This window comes from Lissotriton helveticus, chromosome 1_1 (genome assembly GCF_964261635.1).
Source record: "Lissotriton helveticus chromosome 1_1, aLisHel1.1, whole genome shotgun sequence".
Taxonomy (NCBI): domain Eukaryota; kingdom Metazoa; phylum Chordata; class Amphibia; order Caudata; family Salamandridae; genus Lissotriton; species Lissotriton helveticus.
The window spans coordinates 1,853,951,316-1,853,972,138 of NC_136057.1; the positions used below are offsets into that span (position 1 = coordinate 1,853,951,316).

At 46.7% G+C, this 20,823-nt stretch overlaps 1 protein-coding gene across 1 annotated transcript in view; it reads left to right on the plus strand.

Annotated features, from left to right (window-relative positions):
* NIBAN1 (niban apoptosis regulator 1) overlaps positions 1–20,823 on the plus strand; it is a 457,319-nt gene that overhangs the window by 138,385 nt on the left and 298,111 nt on the right. The gene's annotated exons all lie outside the window — the stretch shown is intronic.

The window sequence follows — 20,823 nt, forward strand, 5'->3', positions numbered from 1 at the left end:
AAGAAAATAGAAAAACAGTAGTTTTTTTAAAATGACCAGCGCTGCAGCCTACAATTACAGCAGCATATCGCGCGTGCGTGCTGTTACCTTGTCCGAGGGCGAGTTGAAGTGGGTTGCAAGTTATTAAAAGTTAATAAAGCACTGGACTGAACTATGACTATGGATTAGATGGCGGCAACTATGGTGCTCTCCATTGTAGAGTGACCTGAGACGAGGCCCTGGAGTTCGATGAACCATTTAGAAATGCAGCCAGTTGTGATATTTCATCTTGCAGTGTGTGGTATTGTTTATTGGTTCCTGAGGCTGTGTTGGCTACTGCCCCTTTGTATACCATGCAATGAAACCAAGCCTGTGGTTTCAATTCCAACAGTAAGTAAAAACCGGCATGGTTTTCAATTTGTAGGTTGATTATCCCATGTGCCCAACACTTTTCATTTTCTGGTGACTCTCGTGTGCATCTTAGAAAATCGAGTTTTCATAGGCTTCGTGAGAGATTCCTTTAGAGTCCCCTTGAGGTATCCAGGGCATGTGGTATTTCTCACCCTCAGAGTGGTGCAAAGTTACAAGAGCTACTGATGATGACCTTCCTTCCTCCTGACCAGTCGTGGCTGGCATAGCTCCGGGAGGGAGGGGTGTTACGGGTGAGTGGTCGCGCCGGGGAGATGGGGGGAGGGGGTTAAATAATATTAAAAAAACACTCCTTTCCCGGGTCCCACGTTTTCAAAGCTCTGGCTCTGGCTTTTGCTTTTTTGCCTTTGCGGGAACAGAAAGCACTGAAGCAGGCAGTCTCCTCCTACCCTCCCCATAGCCAATCACAAGGTTGCAATGGCAGCGTTGTGATTGGCTGGGACGCCGACCACACAGGCGTCTATGGGGAGGCCATTTTCTTCAGGTAGGCCGCATGCAGCCTACCTGGAGAAAATGTAGAGTGTGCATGTCTGGTTTGGTCGGCCCCAGAGGGCCGCCCAAACAATCGGGGCACACAACACTGGGCTAGCCACTCCTCCCCTGCCCTCGAGCAGGACCGATCCAACCAAACCCTTCTGCTTTCTCGCAGTGCGAGAAGCCGAAACATGAAATCGTATTTATGCCATTTTATGTTTCTGCTTCTCGCACTGTGAGAAAGCAGTGGGGCGATGCTTCTCCACCCACATGGAGGAGCTGCCCCTGACACTTCTGTAAATCTGTGCCCTAGGCCTTTCCACTGTTCATTATACATTACGCCTGACCTTAACTCTGAAATAGTGGGGGATTTGAAGACGGTGGCCCAGTGAACGCTCTCTTTCGGTATTCAAAGCTTAGAGACTTTTTTGTGGTTGACCTGTGTGTCTTGATTCTTTTTACTTCTCTAGCAGTAAAGTTGTTGTAAGTAGATTTAACTCCAACTGGACAGCGTTGACTGTTATCTACCACAATTTATATCAATTCATCATTTTCAGTTGGGTCATGTTAAGTTATCTGACTTCCAGCGGTATAGTGTGGGGGGCACAGGGGTGATTGCCCTGGGCACAACATTCTTAGGGGGGTGCAACATATTAAAAGAAAAAAAATGGTACTACTATTTTTTTTCTTTTTTAATTCTGCACCAGGAAGTGCTAACAGTTATGGGTTAGGGGTGCAATACTTTTCTTGCCCAGGGTGCTGGGAACCCACACTACGCCGATGCTGATCTCATTCTGATTGGTATATCTCAACAAAAGAATTTAGTATTTAGAGGTTCAAATAATAACCTCTGAAAATTCCATATTTACATACCATACCAGGATCTATGTTGTTATCCTAGGCCCCGCCTATCTCCAACTGAGCACTCCAACTGACTCTTGGTGGGTTACTTGTGCGCTATTTCATATTTCATCACCGTTGTTACACTGTGGAGCATTAAGGGCCTGAATATGAGTTGGACGGTTAATTCCGACCAGTGTGTTAACTCCTGTTTATGCACAGGTTAGAATTATGAGTTGTTAGGTATTTCACGCATCCGATAATTATCGGATGTGTTAAATAACTCAAAGTTTGTTAAATTTCGGTTGATCAAACCTACTGAAATTTAATGGGGAAAAACCTTATGGTATTTATGCTATCATGTGGATTTTGGATGGTTAAACCCCAAAATCCGCTTGTTAATCCCCAACAATTTATAATAGGTGGTATTTATCACACTCAATAAATAGCATAAACCATGGTATTGTTGTTTATCATGTTTGATAAATACCACCTATACTCTTAATCAGAGCCTAAGCGTTCTCAAGATGGGGCAAACCCAGTGGCGGCCACCTCAAACAAAGAGTGGTGAGACGAGTGGACGGAACGCAGGAGTGGGGGTCGCCGAGGGAGGGGTTAGTAATAAATTATACGGGGAAAAAAGGACTTACCTGAAGCTGCCAGCCGCGTCACACCTCCTCTCCTCTTCCTGGTCCCAGCATCCCCTCGGACAGACTCCAATCCAATCCCTGGGCTGCAGAGCAGGCTGGAATGATGTTCCGCTCAGACCAAGGAGTCTGTGGGGTTTCTCCAGCCCGGCTGTTCAATGCAGCCGAGCTGGAGACACCTAAGTGTGCATGTGTGTTGTGACTGGCCCGAGACGGCCGGCCAAACACATTGAGCACTTAGGGAGTGCACATAGCACTTCTGTCCCCCCCTCAATTCTTGGCCCGCCCCTCTGTAAATCGCTGGCTCAGAACCAGCAAGTGAAAATTAAAATAATGATAGAACATTGTTTTATTTTTCATTTGCTGGCTTTGAGCCAGGCAGTGGGGCGATGCTTCTCCACCACTGCGAAAGAGTCGCCAATCACTTCTTTAATTGTATTAAAGTTACCCTTACCATATGTTTAATTAAACACTCGTAACTATTTTCTTTGTCCTTACACTTGATTATTTAATCCTGCACTATGTAGTGGTCAGGCATTGTGATGGAGGCAATGTCATGGGGGGAATACCACTTGATAAACACTTGCTCCTGCAGAATACCTTTACATCACACATTCCAACCCGTTGCCAGAATGGTCATACATACTATGAAAATAGTACTTGGTTTGTTAAAAAAAATATGTATATGTGCCAGGGCCCAAAACATTGTTCAGGACATCCCTGTAACTTGCACCACCCTCTGCCCATGGCAGCACAGCCAAGTGTCAGTACAAGCACAACCCCTAATCAGCACATTCCAAGTCTAAGAACCTGTACTATACCAGGCCATGCAAAGCTGTCATAATGGCCGAGATAGAAAGGTACTCTTAATTGTTAGTGTATATTTAATTATAAAACATGCTGCTGATACATAAGTGCTGATGTTGAAAATTAAGCACCAGTGCCGAGCACCGGCAAACACTGTCTCAAATTAAGCACTGTGTGGAAGCACAGCATTTGCAGTACACACAGATACCACCGAGCATGTTCCTAGAGCATCTCCGATAATGTTCTCTGAAACGAATGGGCCTTTGCAGAAATCAGTGAAATTCAACTTGTATGTGCAGCCACGTGTACAATGCAGCAAAGTTGCCTTGTTTTTGCAGCTATCCAACAATTCAGCGTAGGCCGGCATGGCTTGCAGGTGTTGTTGGGAGGTCACATGGGGGGAGGGGGTTGTGCGGGAGTCGTGCATATTTACAAAAAAGGAAAAAAAAAAACTGTTGCACCGGGTTCCGCGTCTCCGCTCCTGCTCTTCTCCGTCGTGGACAGAACCACAGGCAGGCCCCTCTGACCAATCACAACGCTGCAATGCAGCGTTGCGATTAGTAGGCACCCAGGCTACCCTGACCAATCACAACGCTGCAATGCAGCGTTGCGATTGGTTGAGTGTCCTGGTTGGACGATCAACCAGGGAATGGGGGCCTGGGCAAGTTCTCCACGCAGGCTGTAATGCAACCTGCATGGAGAAGGGGTAAAGTGCGAATGACTGGTCTGGGCGGCCCGAGAGAGACAACCAAACAGTCATTGGGCACTTAGGAGTGGGAAAGCCACTCCTCCCCTGCCCTGCTCTGAGTGCAGAGCTGCCACACCCACCCACCAGCCCGAAAAGCAGCAGGAAGCAGCATAAAATGATAATAACACAAACTTATCATCATTTAATGTTTCTGCTTCGCAGTGCTTAGAAGCAGTGAGGCGACGCTCCTCGAGGATCCGCCACTGCGAATAATTCTTACCGGTTTATGAACCTCATGATATATTTCTCACACTGTATTCCCTTGCACAGCCAGGGTTAACAGTTTTCGCATGTCTTACCCATTGCAATGGTGCTTACAAACAAGAAGGCTTTTTTCAACAGCTCTAGAGAGAACATCGGCTGCCAGGGCACAGGGCCTGATGAGTGCTTTCCTCATGAACTCGTGACAGTGTCAATGCAAGGGCTGCTAGCCAGACACCATGTGAGAGCGGCTGGGAGTATTGCTTAACGATTGGCAGAAAATTCCAAATGGGCCATTCTGTCAAAAGTCTTGCCCTTCTAACGAAATATGCAGTTGAAAGACGCAAATTTAGAACTTAAAAATCTTTTACGTATTGTTTTTTATCTTTTTCATGGAGAGCAGATGCAATATAGGGAAGTTTGAAAAAATGTAGTTTATTGTTCAAAAACAAATTTTGAGGAAGTCCAAGCAGCTGTTTTTTTAATCCACAAGGGTTACAAGATAAAGGGGTTGTCTCAGACACGTCACTAACCACAAGTCATTTTTAAGGCCTCATCTGCAGACTCTACATAAAGTGAGCTTTGGATCACTCCCTTGTTTATGACTCTATAGCTTTCTTGTCTATCTCAGCTCCCTGCTCTTGATTCAATAACTTTTTTCCCTGTCATTGTTTTCATGCACCCTCAGACTATAGATTGTTTACCACCCTTTTGGCTGGATGAGATATATCTTTGCACTGCTGGCGTAAAACTCTTATTTTTAATTTTTCTTGTAGTACTTCATCATGGATGTCATTGCTCCCTTCCCCATCTGCTCCTTTTTCCTTCACATCTCCGCCCTTTCTCTTGAGGCAAACAAGCATTGGCAAAGCTGTTCCTCAGCAATTGCCTTTTTTTTTTTATTTCAAAATATTTTTATTGAAAATAAAATTTTACATATCCATAGAAAAGACATTCTTAATACTGTACTGGTCTTGCAAGATTGCGGCCTGGCGGGGCCTGAGAGAGAAAAAAGTAAAGGAGAGAGAGAAAGAGGGGGGGGGGGGGGTTGGTTATCGTTCCAGGTATGCGTCGAGAGCTTCCCACATATTCTCCTTGGCTGTATGATTTGCCGCCTTTTGCTTGGCGGTGATATTATCTGCCCCCCTGAGGAAGGTTACCCAGTTGAACCAGCGCTTGAAAGTGGCTTTGCTGGTGTCCTTCCAGTCACCCAGAATCGTTTTCACTGCAGCCGTTAGAAGGACATCGACCAGGTCTCGTATTTCTTTAGACTGGAGTTCTGTCGCTAGGAATGCAGTGGCTGCCCCGGCTAGTCCTCTTTGTATCTTACTTCCCGTTATTGTGTCTATGACGTTGTAGACCTTGCCCCAGAAAGCTTTGACTTTGGTGCACTCGAATAGCATGTGAGATAGGTCTCCCGTGGCACTCTGGCAGTTCCAACATGTGCTGTTGTCGCTGGCTCCAACCCTCCCTAGTTTCGCTGGTGTCCAGTGCAACCTGTGAAGTAGCCAGAATTTGGTTTGTGCTAGCTGTGGTGTGATTTTGTTTTTGGACGCTGTCGTCCATAGTTTGGCTCTTTCCACTTCGTTCAGCTGTCTCTGTATGGTCTCCTCCCAGAATGCCAGCGTCTTGTTGTTTAGGGTAGTGGTGCGTGGTGTGATTAGCTTGTAGATTTGTGCTATTTGGTGGCCCGTCTTGTTTAAGTTTTGTGCGTATTGTATGATGGTGGGTGTTAGTTTCGTTAGTCCTGCTTTGGTGACAGCTGCTTTTATTTTGAGGAATTCGTAGAACTCCTTGTTAGGCAGGGAGGTTATCTGCTGTAGTGCCGTGTAGGTGAGTGGGGTGTTCCCTGCTTCTAGTTGCGAAGGCGTAGTGATGCCTCTGCTTCGCCATACCATGCTGTCTAGTGTTTTCCCTTTGTATGTGACTTCGGTGTTATGCCACAGAGATTCCCATTTGGTACCTTTGATACTCACTGCCATTTCCCTGTCTACTCTTAACAACGCTATCTTTGTGTTGTGAATTATTGCGTTTCTGGCTTCTGGGTGCTTGTGGGCCGTGAGGGCCATGATTGGGTCTGCGCCACCCAGAAGACACCTTTCCAGGTCCAGCCACACCGGCGTGTAATCTGGTGCGGGGGCGATCCAGTGCAGACCCTGTTTTGCCAGGGACGCCTTCTGAAAGGCTTTGTAGTTTGTGAGGTTCAGTCCGCCTTGTTCTTTTCTAAGTCTGAGTTTCGCTAGGCTCATTCTTGGTTTTTTCCCTCCCCAGAGGAATATGTTGATGCTTTTGTCTAGGCGTTTGTGGAATTCGGGTGTGAGTGTGAGAGGCAGCATGGAAAGCAAGTAGTTTAGCATGGGGGTAACCATCATCTTTATAGTTTCTATCCTACCCCACCAGCTTATGAATTTGGGGCTCCATGTGTCCAGCTTGGACTTAATTTTTTTTAGCATCGCTTCCTCGTTATGGTCCAGTGTTGCCCTTAAGTCCCTTCCGAAAAGGAGGCCTAGGTATTTTAGGGGTTTTGTTTGCCATGCTAGGCCGGATGTACCCAGGACATCCTTGGTTGTGTGGCAGTTTATCGGTTTGCACTCGGATTTCTCCCTATTGAGCTTATAGCCTGAGACATGTGCATATTCCTCTATTGTTTGCACGAGTGCCTTAATTGACTGTTCTGGGTTGTTTGTGGTGATCAGAATATCGTCTGCGTATGCCGCTAACTTGAAGGCTTGCCCCTCTATCTGCACCCCCGTGATCCGGTCATTTGACCTGATCATGTGGAGGAGTGGTTCCAGGGCGAGCAGGAATAGACCCGGTGATAGGGGGCAGCCTTGCCTTGTCCCTCTCTCTAGTATGAGTGTGTCTGATGTGGCTGCGTTAACTACCACTCGCGCCCGGGGGTTTTTGTACAGGGACATGACCATACCCCTGTATTTCTCGCCTAGACCAAATTTGAGCATGCATTGGTTGAGGAAGGGCCATGAGACTCTGTCGAAAGCTTTTTCCGCATCCAAGGCGATCATGACCGCCTTTTCCGCGCTGTTGGCCGTTCGGTTGATTAGGTGGCATAGCAATCTGGTGTTGTCTTGCGATAGTCTGTTTTCCAGGTAGCCCACCTGAGATTTGTGTATGAGCGCGGGGAGAAGTGCATTTAGTCTGGCGGCCATGACTTTTGCATAGATTTTGCAGTCCACGTTAATTAGAGAGATTGGTCTGTAGTTGTGAGGGAATTGGGGGTCCTTCCCTTCTTTGGGGATGACAATAATGTTTGCCTCCGCCATCGAGTCTGTCATATTTCCGTTTTCTGCACATGCTCGGAATACTCTGACAAGTGTGTCTTTGAGTAGCGGTTGGAATTGTTTATAGAAGGTGGCTGTGAAGCCATCTGGTCCTGGGGCCTTGTTGGGTTTTAGTGAGTCTATGGCCATCCCAACCTCCGCTTTAGTTATATCTTGGTCTAGGGCCTCTCTTTGTTCGTCGCTTATACTGGGTAGGTCCAGGCCTCCCAGCAGGCTTGCCCCGCCGTCCGCATCTAGCGATGTGTCCGCTGTGTATAGTTCTTTGTAGAACTTCCTGAATGTTTCGAGGATATGTTTATTCGCTGTGTGTGTTTTATTGTCTGCGTCTGTTATTGTGGCTATGCAGTGCTGCCTTTGCTTGGCTTTCAGGTAGCCTGCTAAGGCCTTCCCTGCTTTGTTCGCCGAGCATAAGTTTATGGATTTGTATTTGTTGATCCACGTGGATGCCCTCTCGCTTAGGATTCTGTTTAGCTCATATTTTTTCTTTGTTAGCGTTGTGAGTGTGTTCCTATCTGTTAGGTTGGCCGTGTGGTTCCTTTCTAACCCCTTGATCTGCTCCTCCAGTTCCTTAATTTTTTTGTTTCTGCCCCTGTTCATGCGTGCTTTGATGTTTATGAGTTTCCCTCTTATTGTTGCTTTAAGCGCGTCCCATAGTGTCGCTGGCCCTGTGTCAGCTGTGTCATTAAATTCGAGATATTCTTTGATCGCTTCCTCTATTTCCGTGATATTGGCAGGGTTTTCGAGTATGTCACTGTTAAGGCGCCATCTCCTGCTCGGTGTTTCGTTATGCTTGCCACTCAGGGAGAGGGATACGTGTGCGTGGTCTGAAATTGTGATGGGTCCTATTTCCGTCGTGTCAGTCAGGTGTGTGTGTGTGTTGGACATGAGTAAGTAGTCTATCCTGCTGTATGAGTTGTGCGGGTGCGAGTAGAAAGTGTACTCTCTGGCGCTCGGGTGTTGTAGTCGCCATGGGTCCGCTAGTGAGAGTTTGGTGCATAGGTTTTTAAGTATGTTCTGTTCTTGTGAGGCATGACTAGGTCTGTGTGGGTGCCTGTCAGTTGCGTTATCCATCGCTTGGTTCATGTCACCTGCCACGATTAGTAGTTCGCCCAGTGGGACCTTGCTAAGTTCAGTTTCTAGATCCTCCCAGAAGTTTTTGTCCCCTGTGTTTGGCCCGTATATATTGGCTATGTGTACCCTCTCATCGCCTCTGTTGATTGATGTGATCAGCCTCCTTCCCATGGTGTCTGTTGTGTTTTCGTTAGCCTGGAACTTCCCTTTCTTACTGATCAGAGTAATGACCCCTCCCTTTTTGTTGACTGCCGGTGAGCACAGTACTTCGCTTATCCAGCTGGCCTTCATTCTGTTTGCGTCCTCTGCGGACACTCTAGTTTCTTGCAGGACGTATATGTCTGCCTTCAGTTTGTAAAGGTAGTCTAGTGTTTTCCGTCGTTTGACGGGGTGGTTTAGCCCTTTGACGTTAAGTGACACTATCTTTATGTCTGAGGCTATCTGTGCCAGGCTACTATTGTCGGGAGCCATCATGGTGTGCTGACTGTGTCGCTATACCTACGTGCACCCGTTGTGTATTGCCCCTTTGCTCTATTCTTGCCTGGTGGCAGCCACGACACACACGCCTCCCCCTGAGGTGTTGGATGGGATGGGGGTATAGAAAAGAGGATAGAGAAGAGAAAGAAAGAAATGTACATCCGCCAGGCTCTGATTGTCCATGCAGCCGGGCCTCCCCCCCGACCCCCTCCCCCCCTCCGCCCCCCCTCCCCCCTCCCCCCTGTCAACGTACTGTAAACGTGCGACAGCAACGGTTCCCGCCCTCCGCTTCCCCGGTTCCATAAAAAGTCTGAAATGCCCCCGCCCCTCCTTGCCCCCGTGCTTCGCTTTTAGGCAAAGGATATGGTTGTCAGATGTCCAAACCCCTGTTGTTGACCTTGTGTGGTTGTCCATGCTCCGCTGGGTTTGACAGGGGGGGGGAGTTCAGTGTCTCTACACATAACCAAAAAAACACACATTGTTGAGGTAATTCTGCTCTCCGATGCTTTACGTCCTTTCCTTTCCGTCCCTTCCTTGAGGTAGTTGTTGTACGCCTTCCGCTTTGCAGTGTCCTTTGCCGCCGTGTCATTTGCCGCCCGCTGCCCCCTTCTCTTCCGTCTCTGAGCTATCTGATGACGCTCTTCTTTTTGCTGTGCCTGGCGTTGTTTGTTCCATCTCCTCCAGCTCTGGCTTCCTGAGGTATCTACGTAGTTCCTCTGGGTCGTCGAACATACGTGTGTCCTGCCCGTCTGCTATCCTCATTCTTGCTGGGCCGACAAAGCTGAACGTTATCTTTGCTCTCTTCATAGTGTCTCTCAGCGCAAGGAAACCTTTCCGTGCTTCCACTGTGCTCCTTGAGAGATCTTGGGTAAAGATTATCTTCTTTCCTTTCCAGATGGGGGCTTGCCCTCTTCGGGCAAAGGTGAAGATTGCATCAGTGTGGCTCGACCTAAGGGGTTTGCAGATGATCGTTCTAGGCCCTTTCATGTGCGGTTGTTTTGTTGCCGGGATCCTGTATGCCTTGTCGATCTCCAAGGCTCTTTCGAATTTTATGCCTGTCAACTTGGGTATCAATGTTTCAAGCATTGCTGCGCATGAGCCCAAACCTTCTTCCTCATCTTCTGGTATGCCTAGAATCCTTATGTTCCCCCTTCGGTTTTTGTCCTCCTGCTCTGCGAGCCTTTTCTGCAGCTCGCTGGAGACCTTGGAGATATAGCAGATGTCTTTGTCCATGATGCCTGACTTGTCTTCTATGTCGCTGATCCTTCTTTCTGTCTCCGCTACTCTGCTTGCCGTTTTGTTCTGGTCTGCTCGTATGGCTGTTAGCTCTAGCTGGACATTGTCCATTGAGATCTTTGTGGCCTTTGCAAGGTCATTGGCTTCCGTTATTTTTTTTACGAGCTGGTCCATCGCAGACTCTGTGCTTTGCAGATTTTTCGTTTTGATCGGTGATTCCAGGTCCTTCCTGATTTTTTTGTTATCGCCGTTCATTGTCTCCAGGCCTCTTCTTTCTTGGTGTATGGACAGTCTCTCTTTCTTCTGCAGGTTATATTGTGCTTCTTTTGGTGGGGTTGGTTTGGCAGTCGCAACCTTGTCCGCTTTAGCCTCACCGCCAAAAGTGAACCTGCTTGGCCACCTTATAGACCTTGTCCTGGTCTTTCCGGACGCCAGGGCTACCGCTCTGGGTCAGGTGTTGGTCCCTGGTTTGGTCTAGCGTTCCCACCTAATTGTCTCCGCTCAGTTGGTTGTGCCTCCTCTGCCCTTCGCTCATTTCGTTGTGCCTACCCTGTACCTGCCCTAGGCAGGCGGCTAGGTGTTTTCTGCTCTGGCCAGGGAGCTGCGTTGACGTGGTCAGGTGGTCAGGTGTTGGGTCGCTTCCTGACTGTCGCACCGTGGCTGAGGAGCGCCGAGGGTTGTTGTGCCCTCGTTCCCACTGTTTCGGCTGTTTCCGCTGTGGAGTTTGCCTGTTGTGCCGTTGTACTGTTCCTCCCTTCAAAGATGGCCGCCACTATGTTTGTCTTTCTGTGCGGTCCTACGTTCTCCCTTATTTGGTACCTGATGTTCGGCGCTTGTCCCTACAGCGGGCCCCCTGAGTGTCGGGTAGGTAGCGCCTCCTTGCCGTGATGCTAGCGTTGGCTCACTTGCATCTCCAGCTCCACTGATCTCCGTGTTGATGTATGTGCCTCTTTCAAGATGGCTGCCGCCTTCTTCGCCTCACCGGGACAGCCACGCTTTGATCGCCGGCCGCCCCTCTGGCTCTCGCAGGGCCTTGTGGGGGGGTGCCACCGATGCTGCGCTGCTTACTTCCCCTTGGCTTGCTCGTAGCGCTCGTAGCGCTGTGCGCTGTGCCTGATGCCCCTCCCAAGATGGCCGCCGCCGTTGGTCTCCGGTTCTCTGAGGGTGCCGTCAGCCTCCCTCGGGACAGCCACGCTTTGATCGCCGGCCGCCCCTTGGTGTGCCCGTGAGGCCCTTGAGGGGGGGGGGTGACAGCGATACTGCGCTGCTTACTTTCCTTGGCTTGCTCGTGGCGTTGTGCCTGTCGCCCCTCCCAAGATGGCCGCCGCCGTCGATCTCCGGTTCTCTGAGGGCCCCGCTAGGGTGCCGTCTGCGTTGCGTTGCTTCGCTTGTGCCTCCTGGGGGGTATCGCTCGCGCTGGTGCTTATCCCCCTGCTGTTCCGCTCCGCCCCGCCTTACTGCCGCTCCTTACTGCCGCTTCGCTGCACTCCCCCTTCAGGAAGGTCGCTTGCACCGCTCTTGTGCCACCACGCGGCCTTTTCCTTCTTGGTGCGGGAGCCCGCGGGGGGCACCTGCTAGGCTGTTGGGCTGTTGCCTCACCTCCTTGTTGTGCCTTCTTGTTGTGCTTCTGGTGCGGTCAAGATGGCCGCCACCGTTCTGCCTCTGCGCTCCTCTTGGTCCTCTTGTGCACACTCGCAGCCTCCTTTCTCACCGGTGCTGCCTTGGGTGCCTGCACTTCACCTCGCTTTTTACCGTGTCCACCACTTGTGTATCCCACCGGGAGGGCTGAGGTCTTCTCGGTGCTGTGGCGTCTTGCCCCTTTTTTATTGCTCCGCCATCTTGGGCTCGCTTTCCCTGCCTTCGCTGCCCTCGGAAATGGACTTTAAATGCCTTTATCTTTCGTATCGCACGCTTCAGCTCCTCATCTCCGCCGCTCCGCACACTCCCCCACACTACCGTCCGTTCCGTGTGTGGGCCTGAGGGCTATCGCTGGTTGTCTCGCCGTTCTACTCCCCGGGGTCACGGAGCTCTAGAACTTAGGCGACTGCCTTCGTTGCCATCCAAGCCACGCCCCAGCAATTGCCTTTTAAGAAGGCAAAACCAATGTGCGTCGCCTATGCTTGTGAACGATTTTGGAAGGCAAAGTTTTGTGGACAATATGTCAAGATGTTTTCAAGAGAAGAGCATCATGGGGCTAAAGTGGGAGCCGTTTAGAAGATGTCACCTGTGTTCTCCAGAAAGTTCATTTTAGGAAGCCTGGGATGTAACATGGCCAGATTCTGTCCTTGATCTGGCTGCTGCATTTGAGGGTTCTGAGAGCCCGTGGCCTATATTAATCCTTTCAGTACGCTGGCTTTATGTGTGTACTATTGCAGATGTTTTCGTTCCACCCAAGGGGAGCATTGTTACACAGTTCATCATACAGTAAGAAAATTACTATGGGCCAGATGTGTATCTCTAGGGGAAAGGCTGTTGAGTTATATAAATCGGGTGCCGTTTCAGCTGGGGGACGATTGCTGAACTGAGGATAGAGTGGAAAGTTCAGTATCAATGGTCTGGCTGTCCAGTGCAGGATGGAATCTCATTGGCTGACATCATTTGAATTGGTTTCTTGGACAATGGGAGCTCATTGGTTGACCTAGGCATTCCAACTGTGCATCATGGACAATGAAAGCTCGTTAATTGGCTTACTATTTGATTTGTGTGCCATGGTTGAAAGAAACCCAATGATTGGCCTACACTTTGAATTGCTTACTCCGGACGATGGAATCTTATTGGTTGACCTACAATGTGAATTGTTTTTCTGGGATGGTTGGAGTTCTTTGGTGCTCATAGTCATTTTATTCATAGACCATGGGCAACAGAGGTTAATTGGTTGATGTACGTATTAGAATCATATACCCTGAACTGTGGAAGCTCATTGGTTAACATCATTATTTGATTAATATAACCAATACAATTAAAGTTCATTGGTTAACCTAGTCATTTTAATTATGTACCATGGACTAAGTGCACTCAGTGGTTGGCCCAGTCGTTTAAATTCCTTACCATGAAGTACTGAAGTATTAACAGATCCCCCATGGACTGATACATGGGGTGTATTCCACTTTAGGGGTAGAGTAAATGCCCTCCTGGAGGGAGATATTTCCTGACATACCAGGGAGAGATTAGTTGCACCACCAGGGGACTGAGTGTTTTTTACATCAAGGGAGCAGGTGTTTGCCTTGCCATGGGAGCATGGAGTTGCCGCACTAGGGCAGAGTTTGCTTGCGAAACCAAACAAACAAATGTCAGGTGAATGACTGGGTGCCATGCCAGGGTATCAAATTCATACTTCGCTAAGGGATAAGCTGCTTGCTATGCTAGGGCTTATTGGTTGGCTTTGGAATTCATATAGTGCATGGTTAGCAAGTGGAATGTCCAGCCACTAATTTAAGAAAGAGTGTGCTGATTACAAAATTGAGCTGGACATGGGGGACCCTGTTGCGGTGGCTGCCTTTAGATCAATGATGTAATGCCCCATGTGTAAACCTCCACTGTAAGTTAGTGGTCATGTACCCATATAATAAAATCGTGAATTTATTTTAGGACAAGGATTGTATATTGGACTTTTGTGGCCCCAATCAATCACCTGAGTATTTTAGTGAGTGGAGGTTTTTAGTTCTGATTATAAACCCTATAAAAACTAACTGTAGATAAATAGTGTTGATAAATAATTAGTATCAAAATGTATATGCCCTGAAATTATGTTTTTATGGACGTTATGGAGTTTAGGTGTTCTTTGTAGATAGCCCTTTTACGCACTATGGCGAAGGTGAAAACCGATGGCTCGCATGAGTGGAAACAAATTCACGTTGAAGCATCTGCAAGTCTAAGTCATGGGACGGACAGCAATTTCAACACTTTCTTATTGAAGAGGATACGACTAAGAAGGGCCGTGAACGACCAGAATATATTTAAAAAAACCTGACCATGATGTAAATACTGCCTTGCTTTGTTGGGAGTCTTTTGAGGTGGACGGTCTTTTCTTTTAGTCGCTTTTGGTGTTGGATATGCAGTCTGTACAAGTGTTGTCTTCAGATTGTGCAGTTTTTAAGTTACGTCAGCTTCACGAAGAAGAAAATGCACGGGTAGTTAGCGTTGGAGCGCAGTTTGGTGCACCAGGGCTGAGATTTTGGGGAGCCGACCCTCTCAGGTGTATTAGTCATAGTTGCCAAATTACACCAGTTGTAGTTAACATTTACTACTTATCTGGCAAGGGGGGCACCAGCTTTTTTGGCGTGCATTAGGGCCGGACCACTGCAACCTTGCTGCACCACTGCATAGTTGTTTACTTGCGATGGTGTCAGACTTCCATCGACAACACATTAGTGCCATGAACACTTATCCCTGCTCGCCTTTACGCTACTGTATGGCACTGTTCAATTATCAATAATCAATATTTTTGCTAAATACATTCAACTGACATTTCTAAGTTTCAGCGAATACCCAGGGTTGCTTATGAAATGTAGGGCTGCGTTTGGCTATGACCTGTAAAGTGATCTTAGCTACCAGTCGACCCATAGAGCAACATTTAATGGACCTGTTTCTGAGGAAATGGCTTGCAGCAGCGGTTTAAATCATAGGTACAAAATAGCCGGATCTAGGCCAGATTTTCATTATATCCACTAAATAAATATATATATATATATATATATAATCTAAATGGAAACATTTACACAGCCAGTGGTTATCCTGCATCAGCTCCCCCTGAACATATGGTGGATACCCTTAACTTAGACAAGTATCTTGGATCATTATCACACAATTAGAACAAATAAAAAATGAAACAATACTTTTGCCTGGCTCACAGCAAATGACTAGAGATTCAATTGTACGCAATTATAGATAAGTGGCACACATGCGTTGTTATGACGAAGACTCAAATAACAGCATCTCCGCCAACACTATGCGCCTGCATTCAAAAGCTGTGATGCACCACGCGACCAGTCAGTGTGATGATACTTGGGGTACAGAACAAGTCAGTCCGATGATTCTTGGGGTACAGACCCAGTGAGTGTGATGGGACTTGGGGTTACAGAACCAGTCAGTGTCATGATACTTGGGGTACAGAACCAGTCAGTGTCATGATACTTGGGGTTCAGAACCAGTCACAGTGATGATACTTGGGGTTCAGAACCAGTCAGTGTGATGACATTGGGGTTGTTGTGTAGCTGGTTTAGGTAGACCTTTAGCAGATGCAACCACAAGAACAGAACCCTGCAGCTGCATTATCTGCCTGCACCATCCTGCTGTTTTTGCTTTGTTTCATAACTATACACCCTGTATATTTTTCTTGGCTGTGTTCATCTGCCCCTTGGTCTAAGGAGCTCTCAGAACCCTAACTCTAGTTGGTTTTCAGGGCACCCTTGGTGTCTCCTGGGATGGGCATCTCTTAAATGATCCCCTTCTACCTAGCTGGTGGCTGAGAGTTTTATACTTTGTGGGTTCAGTCCAAGGATACGAGATGGATGAGGCTCACAGGCTCCCCATGTTAGAGGACAACCCTTTCTCCCCTAGTTTTGGGGGGTCCCCCTTTTTCCACTTTGAATTATCACACTCGCTCCTTTTTCCTTCACTGGTGGATTCCCACCTCCCTTCCATTTTGTAAATGCATTGCAAAACCAAGGATGGGAGGGTCCCCTGAAAATCAACAAGGTCATCATGTAAAAGGATTTCAGCCACAATTACTCGCCCTCCCTGATTGGACTCTAAATTCCTTTTTAATTCGTAAATCTGTATTTTGTCTCATGTACTAGTGCTCTCTGCTGTAACCAAAAGGGGATATGTGGCACTTCAGCAAACTCCTAAATAAATATGTAACCCTACCCTCAATCCTTCCCCACCCACACTCCTTCCCCAGAGAAGCTGTATGCCTGGGATACACACGTTCGCTTGCCAAGCTGCACAGCACCATTACGGCACCATTGATGCCGTGAGCCAGCTCTTCCCAGCAACAACTCTTTCCCAATCCAAACTACCTGGGAGGCATTAATGATCAAAGAAGGCGATTAACACACACAAAGGCAGACTCAACCAGACTGTTTGGCACTCAAAACCTGAACATGGATTTAATCTGATTGGCAGTGTGCTGCTGCCCACCTGCCAGAATATGAAACTATAACCTGGTGCCACCCTCAAGCTATCAAACCCTCTTGACAAAACCTTGCATTGATCGCCTGGTACCTTCCCTGACACCTGCAGCAGCGGGATGCCAGTCTCCTCCAGACTGAGGCCAAGCCTGCAGCTTTGCCAAAAAGCCCTGGTGCTACTTTCTGTCTGTCCACTTGGAGAGCAGCAAGAGGAGCTACACCAGAGAGGCGAGTAGTCCTGCAAATCACTCACCAAAGGGAGAGTGTGCCAACATTCTCCCTGCCAGGGCAGTAGAGCTTAACCATTGCCTCTGCCCATCAGTATGCCCTCCTGTACCAAACTTTACGGTTTTCACTTTTGAGAACCCTCCTCCTGCTGCATTCCTGGTATCCTGTTACTATGGTAACAATGTCCTGCAATATAAAAGTTCCAAGGACCACAGAGTCACTCGGCTTAAACCACAAATCAGCCAGATACCTTGAGCATTGGAAGGTTTTTTTTTCAATTGTGACCAGTGGTTTCAAAGAAAGATATAAAGTTTTAAAGTTGTGTGGGCTAACACACCAGGTCAATTGACTAGCTCTCATAGGCCATGAGAGGTAGGCGTTTTCAACCATGACCAATTGACCCCGAGAAATTAGTTTAAGAAGATCAAGCACTCTGGTTATCAAACAAGATTAACTTTGACAGACAGAAATGTGAATACTTTTAGTGGGTTTTATTAAATGTAAATCAACTTTAAAATGACTTCTACTGTTTTGACTTTAGCTTTTTTCCCCAAAATCGCGCCATAAGTGGTCAAAGGGTTGGTGGTAGGAAATCTCTATGTTAATGTCAGGATGTGGGACTGGAGACTGCCTACTGCTTAGTAATGCTCAAGTGTGGGGGAGCAGTGTTCCAAATCTGTTCACATTAAATTCAGTTAAAGAAACGATGGCAGTCATCACACAATGTCAGCGCTGTATGGAATCGGCCTGCGTGTGAGCAGAAACCACACTATGCAGTATGGTTCGGACAATCCACTACAATTCCCAGCAGGTCATGCACTGTCACAAGTTCTGAAGAGACTGTGAAAATCTTGGATACCTGTGAATAATTTCCCTGATGGGCCAGGGTGCCTATTCAAGGGGATCTTTATGTAATGATGCTGCAGCCAGGGCCTTGCTGCATGAATCTCAGCTCTTCTTGATAAGACGTATTGTTTCCTGTGGATTTGTATTTGAAGGACATTGGAAATACAGAGCAGGAGTCAGGGGCGTAGCTTGGTCAGTAAGATTGGGGTGGTAATGGGGTGTGAGCATCAGGTTTTCCGACAATACGACTGGCATAAAATGTTTAAATACATAATGCAACAAGCAGGGTGCATGAGAGGGGCCTATGGGGCAGTGGAAAGGAAGAGGAATGCAGATTGGTGGGAGTACTAAGAGAGAAAACCCAATATTGTTAGAGAGTGTGTGTGTTTTTGTCTGTGTGTATGTAAAGATTCCTGCTGAAATCCGACTGACAACTCACAATACCCGACTGAAAGCACCTGCACCCAACTACTTATCAGAAAATACATTTATTAGGTTGGGTGTAACACTCTAAACACCGCCCCTGAAGGTACGCCCCTGGCAGTAGTCAGAAAGGCGTGAGGTTAATATAAACTTTTCTAAGCCTGCAGTTTGTTACCATTTAATATGGTTATTTATCAGGGAGTATTGTTAGACTGAACTATGTTGTCAGGTTTTGTGTGTATGTTAAGCACAAGGTATTAAAATTCTAAGATGCACATAATAACTGCCAAGATTAGCAAACAACTGATCATTAACATAGTTGGTTACCTTGCAATTCTAAAGGAGTCAGGTAGGAACTATAAATCATTTTCGACAAGGAAGTGCATTGTGATGAACCTTGAAATAGTTATTCAAGTCAAAGAGAGAAGTGACAGTGCATAAGTATTTGAGGTACTCCTTCTTTGTGCATTTAATATTTAGGAATTATGCGAGGAGCATACCCCAGCATTTAGCTCAATTTTCTTAGTACAAAATGGACCTGAGCATGCATTTTGTGCTAAGAAAATAGCGCTAAATGCAATAGAACACAAACAGCAAAAGCCGCTCGTGCTCGCTAAGTTAGTTATTCATGTGCTTCTGCTGTAGGATTTTTGTGCCTGATTACTCATAATTCCTGGAAATGGTATAGTATAATTTCCAATACATTTACGTCAAAAGAGTAACACAAAATTACTGAAATGACTCCAGCATAATTAAAATTTCACCCCAGGCCTACTTAAGATATCTCTTTGTCTTACAGCCTTCACTTCATCCTGCATAAATCTTTCATCCCAGAAGTGACGAGTCAGAGTGATGAAGTCCCTTGTCTCTGTTCTCTCTCTCATTTCATTTCCCTTTCTCCATCTCTATCACCGGCCCTCCTATCCCTTTGTATGTGGTCACTGGTGGAGGTAGAGAGGGATGGAAAAGTTTGATTCCAATCACAAAGGTTGGTGCACCCTGACTGACAACTGAGATGTTTAATAAAGATACCCGAATGGCAACTCAAGAAGCTCACAATACTATTTCAGCTTTTCTAGATGGCTTTGAAGCTATCCACAGAGCTGAAACTCAATTAGATAATATTTACCCATTGCTCCCTAGTGTAGATTTCGGAACTATGTATGAATCATAGAATGGAACCCAAACCAGTTGTCAGACAAACTTTCGACCATATGCAATGTATTTGGGCTCAAAGCAATGACAAGATTAATATCAGAATTACCATCACTCCACTTTTTGTTTTAAAATCCTAGAGTTTTAAGATCTTTAATAAAAAAGAGTGCCTTTACAAGAAATAACCATGGCGCGACACACTGTTATGGCGCATCTAGGCTCATGTTACCATCAACTCCCATGAGCTTACTTGACTGCTCAACCAAACCACGTGGCGCGGGAGGTCCACTTTGTCATTGCTGACTCATCACCAAAGATCCTGATTCAGGGCCTCAGCTTGGATCCTGCTAAATGGTGTGCACAGCTTCAAGGATCTAGGAAAATTCCTGAGAGTCACCAATTTATTGTTTTAGTTAAATGTCATGGATGAAAATACTTGAATCAGTCTTAATCACTGAAAATGTCCCTGGAAAGCACATCTTCAATGTGCTCTAGCTCATTTGTACTATTATACAAAGTTAGAAACTACATGTAAACATGTGCAAATCAATTTTGTTTCATCCCCTTCTCCAAAATAGAGCAGTCAATTTCAAACTGGTAAGTGCTGTCCCTTCTGAAGAGAAACGTGTGTTACTCTACACGTCGGGCATGCTCTGATGAAGGCCCTAAGCTTGCTGTTCTCTTGGGGCTCAAGCTGCTCAAACTCAATGAGGCCAAAGAAGGTCGAAAAGCCCTTGACGTTGCTTGTTTTCTTGTCTGTAGGGGATGCAGATTAGTTGTTAGGGTGGGTGGCTCTTTTTGGAACAGGGTCACTGCTGATTTGCATAGGCTTGATTCCCTCTGTAATGGAAGCGATGATCTAAAATCATTGCAATGGAATATTACCCAGCGGAAGCCCCGGACGTTAATTTCGATTTTAAGCATTTCTAGCAACCACTTTTACTATCCCTGTCAGATTTCATCTTGTGGTAACTTTTTAAATGTAAAAAGAGTTTACCACATTTCTGGCTTCCTCGCCATGCAATGTTTCTCTTGTTTAAATTACGTTTTCCTCTATGCCTCGGTTCCCTTTGCTATATAGATCATTGGAGGGCTGGAGGCACTTAGCATAGTTCTCACCACAGGCAGTATAGAGACAGGACATTTACATTTACCCGGCGTTATTGTCTTAGGCGTTTCGTTCTCCAATGTATTATTTCGCCGAATATTTACGAGCTTATTGTGTGTCTTTGATTCTAGTTCCGGATCTCGTTTTTCATGTTTATACTCACAAAAAAATGTGTTAAGGTCTGGGCCCGGGAAAAAAAACACCTTTATTGGAGACATGTGAAGATATGAGAGGAAGAAGCCAAGCGAAGGAGAGAGCAGGAAGTAGAGTGGAGCGGCACAGGAAGTAGAACAAGAGCACCAGTGAGTAGGCTACAACACATAACGGATTCCTCTATATTTGTCTCCATACATCAGCACTGATGTAAAGATAGAGGCAGGAGGAGACCAGACCACTGTCCAGGCTACAATCCAACCCCTTTTGTCCTGAATAACCTTTGAAATACAATTACATATGCACACAAGGCACTTTTGAAATACAATTACATATACACACAAGGCACTTTTGAAATACAATTACATATACACAAGGCACAAACATTAATTCTGGCGTCAAAGTTAATAAACATGTTACATGTTGGCTTAGATGCTAAAGGGCCACAACCAGCTGCATACATGCCAACCCTCCCGATTCAGGCCAGTCTCCCGCCTCCCGATTCCTGCATGCAAAAACCTGATTCCTCTGCGGGCTTCAACCGACAGGGAGTGGTGTTGCGTGATTCAGA